Here is a 12,175-nt window from a genome sequence, read left to right as displayed (position 1 = left end):
AGTCCTAAGTGAATTAGGGCTTGTAAACCTGCTGATATGGTGACTCCCCAACAAAAACATGAAGAACAATCTGAAATTGAACATTCAGATATGTTGTGTAGGTTTCTAGGCACAGTAAGCTGCATCTGTCTCCTTCTACTCATAAGCTTTCAGGTTTACAGGTAATTTCCTGCAGGTTTTGATTTCATTCTCACTCCTTCCATTCTTGTTCAGTGACAGTAGAAGTGACTGTAGTGAGTGTAGAAACACAGTGAACATGGCAAAGTCACCAGGAACCGCCAATCAAGCTGTCACTTCAAATGCAGATTATTGCTGCTTCCACACTTGTTGTTTTGGCTCGGTGATACAGATCAGTGCAGGAGCTGCCTCGGATTAAAGTGTTGTTTTCAGCAGCGAAATAATTAGGTATGTACAATAAATATATGGCGGATGATTTCCCACACATTCCAGGTCACAGTTCATGTATTTAAACTTTGGATTCCGCTCTATTTGCCCGTCTCGCCCCGCCAGGAATCCCATCATGCTTTTCGTGACATATTTTCCGTATTTTCAGAATCATCATCATCATATGTGTCGTTCTGTAGTAGAGCTTTGTTTTTCTCTAGTACAATTAAAGATTTTTATCATGTTTTCACGTTATCATCATTTTTATCAAGTTGATTGTGTATGTTTATTGTTTCTATGTTCTAATAATCTGACAATAAACACATTTTCCATAAAAGTATCTTGTGTCTTCCCTTTCAGTCCATTTCCTAAATTGGTGTGGAATCAGCGAGCGTCTCCTGTTTCATCTCTTCTTCTATTTTTCCTCCTTCGCTCTCTCCTCTCTTTTCTTCTTCTGTTCATGGCAGCTGTCAGTGTCTCATCCGTGTTACAGGACAATGCTGCTGGGCTCAGGTTGCTCTGTGTGTGTATGTGTGTGTGTGTGTGTGTGTGCTTGCGTGTGTGTTACTGTATTTGACATGCTGACATTCCTGCAGCGGCTGGCTGAATGTTCGGCCCTCCACACTCTGCTTATTCAGGCCGCTGCTCCAGACTGTGTGGGGGATTAGAGGGAGTACGTGTGTGTTTGTGTTTGTGTGTGTGTGAGTCGGTACATCTTAGACACACGCCTTATCATAACACAGACGGCAGTGCCACTACAGGGACAAGATGGTGGTTATTTTAAAATGAGGGTGTGTGTTTCTGCTCCTTAAGCCCTCCAGGCTGCAGAAGACCCCAGGTGGAACAGCAAGACAAGGAGACGGCCGGGTGTGTGTATTTAGACAGTAGACTCTATACCTTTTCCATCTCTACAATGTGAAGAATGTAGCGCAGGCCGAGTTCTCCGTCAGATCGAAGCACAGTTGTTGGCTGCAGGGAGAAGAGAGAATGACTAACAGAAGATTTACACTCTAAATCTTCAAGGCCGGTGACACGCCGACTTTCAGGGCCGATTATCACCATTACATCTGGCCATCGCCAACGGTCGCCAACCCCATAACAGTATATGATTCTGCAGTAAATCAATTTGACTGTATTGTTTGTATCACAGAAGAAAGTTTGTGAAATAAAAAAAAGTCAAAGATATGCATTTTAACTCACTCATAGGCCATTAAACAATACACATGTTTTAGTATGTAAACAAACAAACTGGACATGGTTTTGTTTCACAATCTCCAACCATGCGCATAAAACAGTTATCTGCAATCTATATTAAACTGGGAACAGACTTCAAGATTATTAAAACTTGCAGTGTGGAATCAGTTTCAGTTTTTCGGAGGCTATCACTGCCTGATACTAAATATTTTTAAAATAAACATAATATATCAAATATAACTCACTCTTTAGTGAGAAATTTGAGGTTCATTGGACCATCAGTATTGGAGATGATGTTTTGCTCAATGTTTTACTGTTTCCTTTCACCTGTCCAGGGACTTTAGCTAGTAGCTAAATCTGGTACAAAGCATCTCTTTTCTTTTGGAGATTAATGTATTTTGTACATGGTCCCTGATATAAATACATTTAATAAACTCAACTAAACTAATGTGTCATATAATAGAATAATTATAAAAGTATAAAAGTTTGAGGAAGAGCAGTAAGTAAGCAGTTCACTTATTGTTCGCACTGGCAGGACTGTGTCTAATAACATTTTTGCGGAATCAGTACCTATGTATATGTATATATATGTATGTGTATATATATATATACACACACACACACAGTGGGCATTGAGTGTAAGTGTAAATATACAGTGCAGGTGTAAGTATGAGTAATAGTAGACATTATTAGATTAGATTCAACTTTATTGTCTCTATAAGTGCATACACTTGCAATAAGCAATATATGAATACGGTGTATACACTATAGGTCAGACATGTACAGTTTAGACATTAGTATAAATATGAATACACTATAAGGCAGATATACAGTATGGTACAGTATGTATTGGTATATGAGAGCATAAATAGTGCAGGTAAGTGCATGTGCAGTGGTGTGGCAGTTAAGTGAGTGGGAGCCAGCAGCCAGTGAGGCAAACAGTTGTGCAAGAGACATAGTCATAGTACAAATGTTCAGTCTGAAGGAAGGGGTAAGTGAGGGGGTACATAGTGGAGGGGGGAAGAAAAAGTTCAGTCTTTGGAGGAAGGTGTTATGTTATGTAATCATGTTATGCTTGAAAAAGATATCACAACACAGATAATCTCCACTGAGCTCTGTGAGAGGAGAAAGCCCTTCTGAGTGCTGAGACTTACAAACTGTTTGTTGTAAAAATAAATAAATAAAAAAAACCTCTCGTCATATTCATCATCATTATCTAGCTCAGTTCCAGAGAAGTTGGATTGTCAGCAGTGACACTGTGGTTTCTGAATCAATTTACTGGAACAGTGATTAATGACACAGAGGCCGACTGTACAACACTGGCTGTGTTTGTTTGGTCTTGTTTTACATGAAGGCTTGTAGCCTGAGTCCTGGTTCAGAGATTTTTTTATTGAGAAACTGTAACTCGGAAATAATTAAAATGGAACCATCTCCCCAAAACACAGTAAATAATTGATTTGCAGAATAGATTAATCGGTAGTAAATCAAGGTATTTCCCAACTCCAGACAGATTGTAAAAAATATAAACCAGAACTGACAGGAGCATGCTGGAGAAAGTGTTAAGAACAAATTAGCAAACTACTACACATGAACCCAACACCACAATACTGTGATCCCTGAGGACAACAGACATTCATATTTTTGAAAATGTTTTTGTCATGCCAAGGAAATGCATAGCTGCACACTGTCTTAATAAGGATACTGTAAACATTCCACTGGAGAATGGACAGGCAGATTAAAGGACGTTTATGTATAATTATGTAAAACCTGAAGTTACAGCAAAACATTGAAAAACTGGCACCCACATATTGCTTGTTAGGAGAAATTCATTGTTGGTTTTGGTCTTTTCATTGGATATGTTGTTAACACAAAAATATATCCTTTAAAATGTGTATCCAGTTTCTTCAGTGGTGTAGTGTGTGTCTCCAGCCTTAGATGGTGCTCTCCTCCACATCAACACACACTCTGTGGGTTCAATTTGATGACCTGCTGGGATCAGACTGTCACATCTCTGTTATGGGACCCTCGGTGTAGCCGCCAGGCCACCCTGCCAGGTGACAGCAGGCTCCTTTTGTAACGATGTGTCTCTTTGGTGTCATTGTCGTCTCAGTGTGTGTGGCAGCTCTGATGAGGCGTAACAGAGTTTCACATTTTTCTGCAGCAACTGCTGTGTCACTGTTTTTACAGTGGGACACAAACTGGTGACAAATTGGTGACGGGTTGTTTTGTGGCTTTCCAGTCGTTCTAGCACTTTTACCTCCAATGCACAATTTCCTTTGCTCAATTGCAGCTGCTGCGTTATTTATTTAAAGTTAAAGATGAATTCATTCACACAGTCAAAGTGTAGTGAACGATGATGAAGCCCATTTTCTTTTCTTTTTTTGCAGTCTCCTGCAATTGAAAGGAAGAAGAAAATTTCCAAAAGTACCTAAAAAATGTATAAATCCCCTGTACTAGTGTAAATTCCAAATGTCCAAATGAAACAGCATTTGAACTTTCTCCCTTAGCGTGGTCCACCCATTATCCCATCATCTAAAAACAGGAGGACAGGACATAAGACAGGGAGGGATCAACTGGACATCAATTATTATGATTCCTCCCAAAAATTAGCAAAATATTACAACAGCTTTTAAAGTTTGTTTGCTCTTGTTTGGTGTGTATGTTGCTTTTTGCGTATTCTGAAATTGGTGCTCATGAAACAGAGACAAGATTTACATATGTTGAAAAGTTCATAGCTCAAGTCTCAAAGCTTTAGGAGATCAAGGCCGAGAGAAAGAACAGAGTAATATAGGAAAAGGAGAGACAGAAATAAAACTCTTAACTCCTCTACTGCTTTGTCTTTGTGCTTTGTGTGTGTGAGTGTGTGGTGTGTGTGCATGTGCATGTGTGTGTGTATGTGATATGCTGTTTGACCTTGGGAGTGTTGGGCTGTGTGTGTGTGATGGCTCAAAGCAGGTGTGTGTGTGTGTGTGTGTGTGTGTGTGCGTGCGTGCGTGCGTGCGTGCGTGTGTGCGTGCGTGCGTGTGTGTGTGTGTGTGTGTGTGTGGCTTCCATCACAGCCAGGTGAAGAGTTCAGAGCTCGTCTTGCCTCAGAAGGGAAAGTTAGCCGGCAGCTCGTCACTCTGCTGGCCTCGGATCAGAACAGAATGAGAAAGTGTCAGAGGACAGAAAAGCAAAATAGCCACACTTACACTTCTGTCATGTAAAGATCTCATAACTCCCAATGTAGAGTTTAGATGAAGTTCAGGTTGCACTTAAGTTGCAGGAACAGCTCTAAGCTTTACTCAAGGCTACTTCTCAAAACAATATCTTCTCAAAAGTCAAAACTCCTGCTGTACGCTAGTTCTTACACATAATCATTAATCATACATGTTAATCTTACACATCATCATTCATACCTGTATGATGTGTTCCTCTCATCATGTTGTGACACCTAAAAATGTTCCATGAGTTCACTTAGCTCTCAGGATTATGAAACCCCTTCACTGTAAAAACCATCAAATAAATTCATATGCAGATGCATTACCCAGCTCGTCAGCCGCTAGAAAGTTGACATTTTGTACTGTAGGTGAAAATGTGATTTCTGAATCAATTCACTGGTGCAGTTATTAATGACACAGAGACCTACAACACTATATTTGTTTTTATATACTATATATATATACTACAAATGTATTGAAATAAGAAATCAAGTAAAACAAAATATGTAATAATAATAATGGTGGTGCAATGCATGACTGAAAGTCATGGTTATAATGTTACAAATTACAATCATTGAATAAACGTGCATAGAAAGTTGCATCTATGTTACTATGTTACAAAGTTTTAAAATGAAAAGCATACAAATATAAAGTGTGACTGGGAAATTAAGAATTAAAATGCTGTATGTACTGTGCAAGTAGAAAACGATACTAGCACGTGTTCGTGTCCAGTGTCAGTGTAAGGTGTCCCTGTCCGCCCTGGTAACATAAAGATGTGGAAGATAGCGTTACGAACAATTCGCAAAAAATTCAAAACTTCTCTGTTGTTAGCTGCAAAAACCAACATAAAAGTTTTCATCTACTATCACCATCCGAGGAAGTGAAGACTCAGTGGATTAACTTAATTTTCAGGGAAATGTCCCCACAACAACCGGAAAACTCTTATATGTGTGCACTAAGTTAACCATTTTACTTCCCACTGCTTTCTCAAGTACAAAGCAGGATTCGCTTTGAACTGAAGCTCAAGGATGGATTGATACCGACTTCAAACTTGGAAGCTGTTAGTTTAGCCGTTTTTATATTGCAGGTTAGCCTGCTGAACTTGGTGTTAGCATGTTGCGGGGCTAAAGTGGCTAGCATCTATTGTACTCCCACAGTCTGGGACAATGTTGGACTAATGTTGTAATATTGAGGGACAGTTGGAGAGAAATTGGATGAATGTTAAGCCTAATTTGAAGCATATTAAATAACCAGAGTATGTGTGTCTGTTGCTGCCATATGTATATGTACTTGATTGACATGCCCCGTGGTACACTGACTGTTGTACAAAGTATAATATGCTTTGGGTTTTCTGCCAAATAAATGCTCTTGAGATGCCTAATCCTACCCCTTGTCTAACTCTGAGAATAAATGACACTACATTTACAAATTAACCTACATTATGGGGCAGACTACTCCTCCCAAAACACATGTAGGCCAATAACTAATTTTCATTCCTATTTGGTGCGAATACATACATCCATTTTTTAAATAATTTTTTCTTCCTTAAAATATGTTCCACAAAGAGGTAGAATCATGTTTTAAGTGGAGTATCCCTTTTATTTCTTTAATACCACGATATAATACCATCACTATAAAAAGCAAAAAAATAAATAAATACAGTGATATAAATTTTAGGTCATATCACCCACCCATATGTGAGGCTGAGAAGTCATCTGTTTGTGGTCACAGCAGGAGGATCATCACCTGATCAATCACACATAGGGTCACATTTAACCTCCAAACACAACACTGAGGTGAATACTGATGTCTCATTTTTCCACAACAACCTCTGTCTTTGTCATGGGAACATTTTAAGTTGACTCAAACTCTGAGACAAGAAATATAGCGAGAAAAAAGGACATTCTGGTGATCATCTGATGGTAACTAATTGCTCTATCATATCTATCATATCTTGATTCATTCCAAACTATACTGTGTTAAATTATAGCTGAAAGAGTTGAGGTATATTTTTCTGTATCAGAGTGTGTGAAGTGAATCAGGAAGTGGGGAGGTTTTGCAACCTGACCAACCTGACTGTGTATTGCTTTGTCAGCTGATCATTCATGTTCAGAAGGCCACAGTGGAAATGATAAACCACATTTAAAATGTTTCCATAACAACTGTGAGTCAGCTTGATCACTGAGTTAATTCCATACGGGGGGAAAAAATCAAGAAAATATTTAACTGGAATGCCCACATCAAAAATGATATTTATTTCTAAATTTGAAGTTGATGACTTTAGAGGTAAAAAGGCTGAGCAGTAAACTGCAGGGTTACTGGTTCCAGCTGTGAAGAACTGGAGGAAGACTGGAGGAACATTTACATAAGGCTCATCACCACAGTAAACAAGGTCCTCTCATAGGGCAGCTAAGACTATTTTTCATTTGGTAGAAAATAAAGAGAAAAATGGAGAGAAAATACAATAAGATGCTGGTGATATGCCAGATTACCTCATAGTACTTAATGGTTATATGGATTTTTAAAAAATAAAATCTGTAAATAATCAGTTTACATTTACGGGCCAAAACTTTTCCAGGTACAAATAATGTGAGAAATGCAGAAAGAAAGACTTATTTCAGCTGCCTCGAGTACAGTTAGACTTTGAATTTATAAGAGGATGCATCTACTTTTAATGATCTTTTCTGTCGCCCTGCTACTTACTTTCCCTGTCTGAAGTCTTCGACTTTTTACATTGCATGACAATTAGAAACCTGGTTTCATGGCCAAGAAATCTGCATTGTCCAGTAGAAATCTAGCTGGAGACATCAGGTTTCTCCAACCGCTACCTCAGATGTGGAAAAATAAGATTACTGCAGAAAGCTGACAGTATTTCCGTGCATGTAAACGGAAACGTGCTGACTGATCATTTAGACTTAGATCTTGGGCATTAATATTCTAAAACTGCATGTTAACAAGCAAACTCAGCTCTGATGTCTCATTGTTTTCCAAATCACATGTATCACATTCTTTGTTTCCACACAGTTTTGAAAAAGAAGTACTGTGAGTGAAAGAGAAAGTTAGAGATACTGACACAAACCCTCCATTCACCTCCACGATTTGTGACCTGAGAGCTTAATTCGTCAAGTCTCCCATCTGTCTGACAGCCGGGTGGAGCTCCGCACCGACACAACACATGCAATAAGATTAAAGTAATCTACAACAACTAGAACCTGTAATGTTTACTGTTAAGGCAACGAGAGGCTTCTTCTTTTCCTTTCGGCTGTTCCCTTTCAGGGGTCGCCACAGCGAATCATGTGCCTCCATCTAACCAACAAGAGGAGTTTACTATTATGTTTTCCTGGTGTCTGTGATTTGACACTAATGCTGTCTTAGAACACACTAATATTGTGTGAATATCCTTCTGTTCATGCTGTACCTGCAGTTTGTTACAACACAAAAAAAAGAGAATGAAAAAAAATTATTTACTTTACTTTCTGTATGGAGGGAACAAAGCAAAGTAGATAATTTGAATAATTCTGAGTGGACAGATTGTTTTATTGTTATTATTATTAACTGGGGATAGTTTCATGTGTGTGGTTTATACTGACTGATGAAAGTTATAGCAGACTGAGTGAGAGTAGATTAATGGAACGAAGAAGTGAATTAATCCCATGTAAATGTGGTTATTCTCCACATAGTTCCTGCATATTACAGGTGACCTGATATTGTTAGCAGGTAATCTGTAATCTGTAATAAATTACATCCAGACCCTCGTCCTCCTCCTCTGGAGCCTCCAGTCTGACTCAGACAACTGGATAAGTGCTCTATACAAAGAACCAACCTGCGCACAGCCATAAATAAGGTCCCCCCACCCCTGGATGTGACAGGACAGGTTGAGATGAAAGGTTCCGATCTGCTTGCTTCCCCCGGAGCTTCTTATTAAAGAGCTTTTAACATGTAAACAGAACAGAGACGCACACTCATAAAACACACAAAGAGAAAGAGGGAGACGAGACAGGGAGAGTGTGTGTTTTACCTTTCTTTCCTCTCTCTCGTGATTTTGTCTCGTGCTCTCTCAGACTTTATGTACATTAAGCCGTCATACATTTTAAAACACTGTTTTCGCCTGAAAATCACTTCGGCCCACGCTAGCATTTGCATGTCGTTTTTGTAGAGCCTTCTGTCCACAGTGAAACACCTGAACAATCGAAAAAATCTCTAATTCTAAAACTGCATCACAGCCAACATCCGGTAGGGAGAGGGACAGACAGCCCAGCTGACCAAATCATTATTTTATGGTGGTTTGACAAAGTCAGCGTGAATACAGGTTAATGACAACAGCTGTGCTGTATCATTGGCTGTATCTACATTTCAAATGGGTGAACACAGAAAAAGTTAGACGACAGAAAGTTTTCTTAGTCTTCTTAACTTTGCTGCCACACAGCCCCACCTGTGACTAGACTACACACCCAGCCGGTCACTCTTCTGAGTGACAGCCACGTTACACCTCCGGTCAGTCTCCTGCTCTCTGCGGTCACCTACACTGTGTTTTGATACAGCCGAATTCATAATAGAGTTGTTCTCGTTTACGTATTATTTTTTTTGTTTCTGTCGTCAGACAACTGATCGCAGATAAAGTTAGACGTTACTAGTTGTCTTGTTAACTTTAGAGCCACACAGCCGTCGATACTCACTGGGCATCATTGTTTTGGAAAAGCTCCATTTTGGGGGGGAGAAAAATGCTGTTTTAGTCTGGACGGAGGGCTGAAACAGAGAGAAAAAGATGCATTTACAAGCTTAAGCAGCTTTATGTGGACGTACTCTTTGTATCATGTTTCTAGATCTTTTTCTTTATCTCTTCTTTTCTCTTTCTCTTTACTTTTCATGTATTTCAGTGCATTTTTTCTGTCGTAAAAAATCTTTCTTATTCATTTGTTCACACTGAACCTTTAATTGTGTCTTTTACCAGCGCTGTTACTTTCACGCTTTTTCTTTTCTCTTTTGGATGCTTTTTTCCTGTCATTTAATTTTTTTATCTTCATCTTCTTGTCCATACATTGATCACATACTCTCTCTATCTCTGTTCTCCACTTTCACTGTTTTTCTTTCAGTTGTCTTGCACTTAATTTTTGACACTTATTATAGACTTTTTTATTTTTTTATTTCTTATCTATATATTTTTAATTTCTCACTGATTTACAGTTTTTCTTTTTTTGCATTTAATCTTTCTTTCTCTTTATTTTCCTGCAGTAAATTTTCTTTAGTCCTTAATTTCACATCACTCATTTCCTCTCCCACATTTTATTTACTTTCTTTATTTCTTTCTGTGTACTGTTAAGTTTAAATCACACATTTACACACACAGACATAGACATGGAAATATGGAGACACACTTTGTCCGCTGCATCAGTGTCCTGAGAACAGCAGGTAACACACTCTCTCTCTCTCTCTCTCTCTCCCTCTCTCTCTCTCTCTCTCCCTCTCTCTCTCTCTCTCTCTCACACACACTCAGTCACTCCAGCTGGGTGGTGTAGACACAACCCCGCTGAGCAGGTCGGGTCCTACAATGGACCATCAGCAGGGAGGACACCGCAGTAATCCATGTTAACATAAGAATGGAGGAACAGCACACCTCAACCCTGAGTACACACACACACACACACACACACACACACACACACACTGGAAGAATACTTATCAGGTGTCTGTACAAAGATGGCAGACAGATCACACAGATTCTGTCAGAAATATCCTCACTTTCCAAAAATGTCCTCACAAAGAGAGAGGTCTAAACCTCTACTTGGTCCTCACAAAGAGAGAGGGAAAGAGCACACACACACACACACACACACACACACTGAACCTCCGCACATTATCACCTTCCTCTCTTCATTCACTGTCTTGTTTAGACAAACCCCAACCCCCTCCACCCCATCCATCCTTCAACCGGTTCTCCTGAAACAAGACGTGTGTGGGTGTGGGTGTGTGTGTGTGTGTGTGTGTGTGTGTGTGTGTGTGTGTGTGTACTTCCGTGGAGGTAATTCATAATCAGAGGGTTTTTTGGGAAGGATGGATTCATTTAGGATGGACCTGTGTGACCTCACGCGCCCCCATCTTGGCTTTGGCTTCTTCAATACTCACTTTATCAGATCAGACCACAGTGGTGGGGCTCAGGGGGGTTCTTATGGAAACACATGCAAAGCTGCACACATGTCGCAGACACATAGGTTTGTGATGCGTATGATGTAAATTTGTGTTTTCTGCCTGCCGTTTCACAATGAAATACTAAAACAGTGCTCCCAACAGTTGTTGGGTTTGTGTCGTTTGTTTGAAGTCAGTTCAGTTCTGATCTTTAATGTTAAGAAGAAATTAGAATAAAAAGAGCAACATAAAAACATAAACACGATAAGTTCAAGTTCATCAAGTTGAAAATTTTATTTAAATCTTCTTTTGTCTGTTTTGGCCTTCCATCTTCTCTAAGCCTGTGATTTCTACTCCATAAATTGAGCTTTTATGAACCAGAATCCAGAGAGGATTCAGTCATTTTCAAGCATTGCTCTGGCGGTCAGCCTACTTTTTTTTTTCTTTCTGTTGTTTGACAGCTAAACAAAATGACACATTTTACACATGGTTTATAAAATGAGCGATCACAGAGACGTCTTAAAATTACTGCAACCTTTCTCAACTACTCGTCATACTGCTTGGTGATGTTAGTTCACACACCAGTGGTTTTGATTGGCCTTGTGGTCTTGGGACAGGGAGATCACCGCCTGGTAACGAATGCTATCTCTTGTGAATGAAAATGAGAACTATTGGTTAATCCTGTGCATCAGAGGACATTTGCATAAAGTAGCTTCTGGGCATCTTTTGAGCCCGAGTATCCTGGTTTGATAAGATTTTTGGAGTATCCTGGTCATGTTTTGCATATGTAAACACCATCTCCTAGTTTTGAGAAACCTGGATATATTAGCTTGAGTACTTGGCTTGGAGAAGCTAAATCCAGCACAGTGGGAAATGCAGGTGACTTCAAACAGCCAGGAACCAAACTGCATTCATTCTCAACTGTTGAGGTAACTCAGTCAGAAGAGAGTCTCTGAGATGTTCAGTAATGAAGACACACCTGCAGGCAGACGATCAGAAACCTGGATCCGGTTATCTTCATGTATATAGGGGGCTGAATAACTGATGTAAACGTCATATCCCAAATGTGATCAAAACCAGGATAAGACTCAAAACCCAGATACTTATCTGCATGCAAACATACTCTTTGAGTCTATGCATCTCTGCATACGGCACCAGCAAATGTTTCAAGGTTCGATTCACAATGACCTGGATCCTGTCATGTCTCCAGTCTTACTTTTCTTACAGAGAAGTACTTCACTTCCCGATTGATCTGTTTTCACACATCGTTTTTC

The sequence above is a fragment of the Siniperca chuatsi genome, linkage group LG9 (assembly GCF_020085105.1).
Source record: "Siniperca chuatsi isolate FFG_IHB_CAS linkage group LG9, ASM2008510v1, whole genome shotgun sequence".
Lineage (NCBI taxonomy): Eukaryota > Metazoa > Chordata > Actinopteri > Centrarchiformes > Sinipercidae > Siniperca > Siniperca chuatsi.
This window is presented reverse-complemented; position numbering follows the sequence as displayed.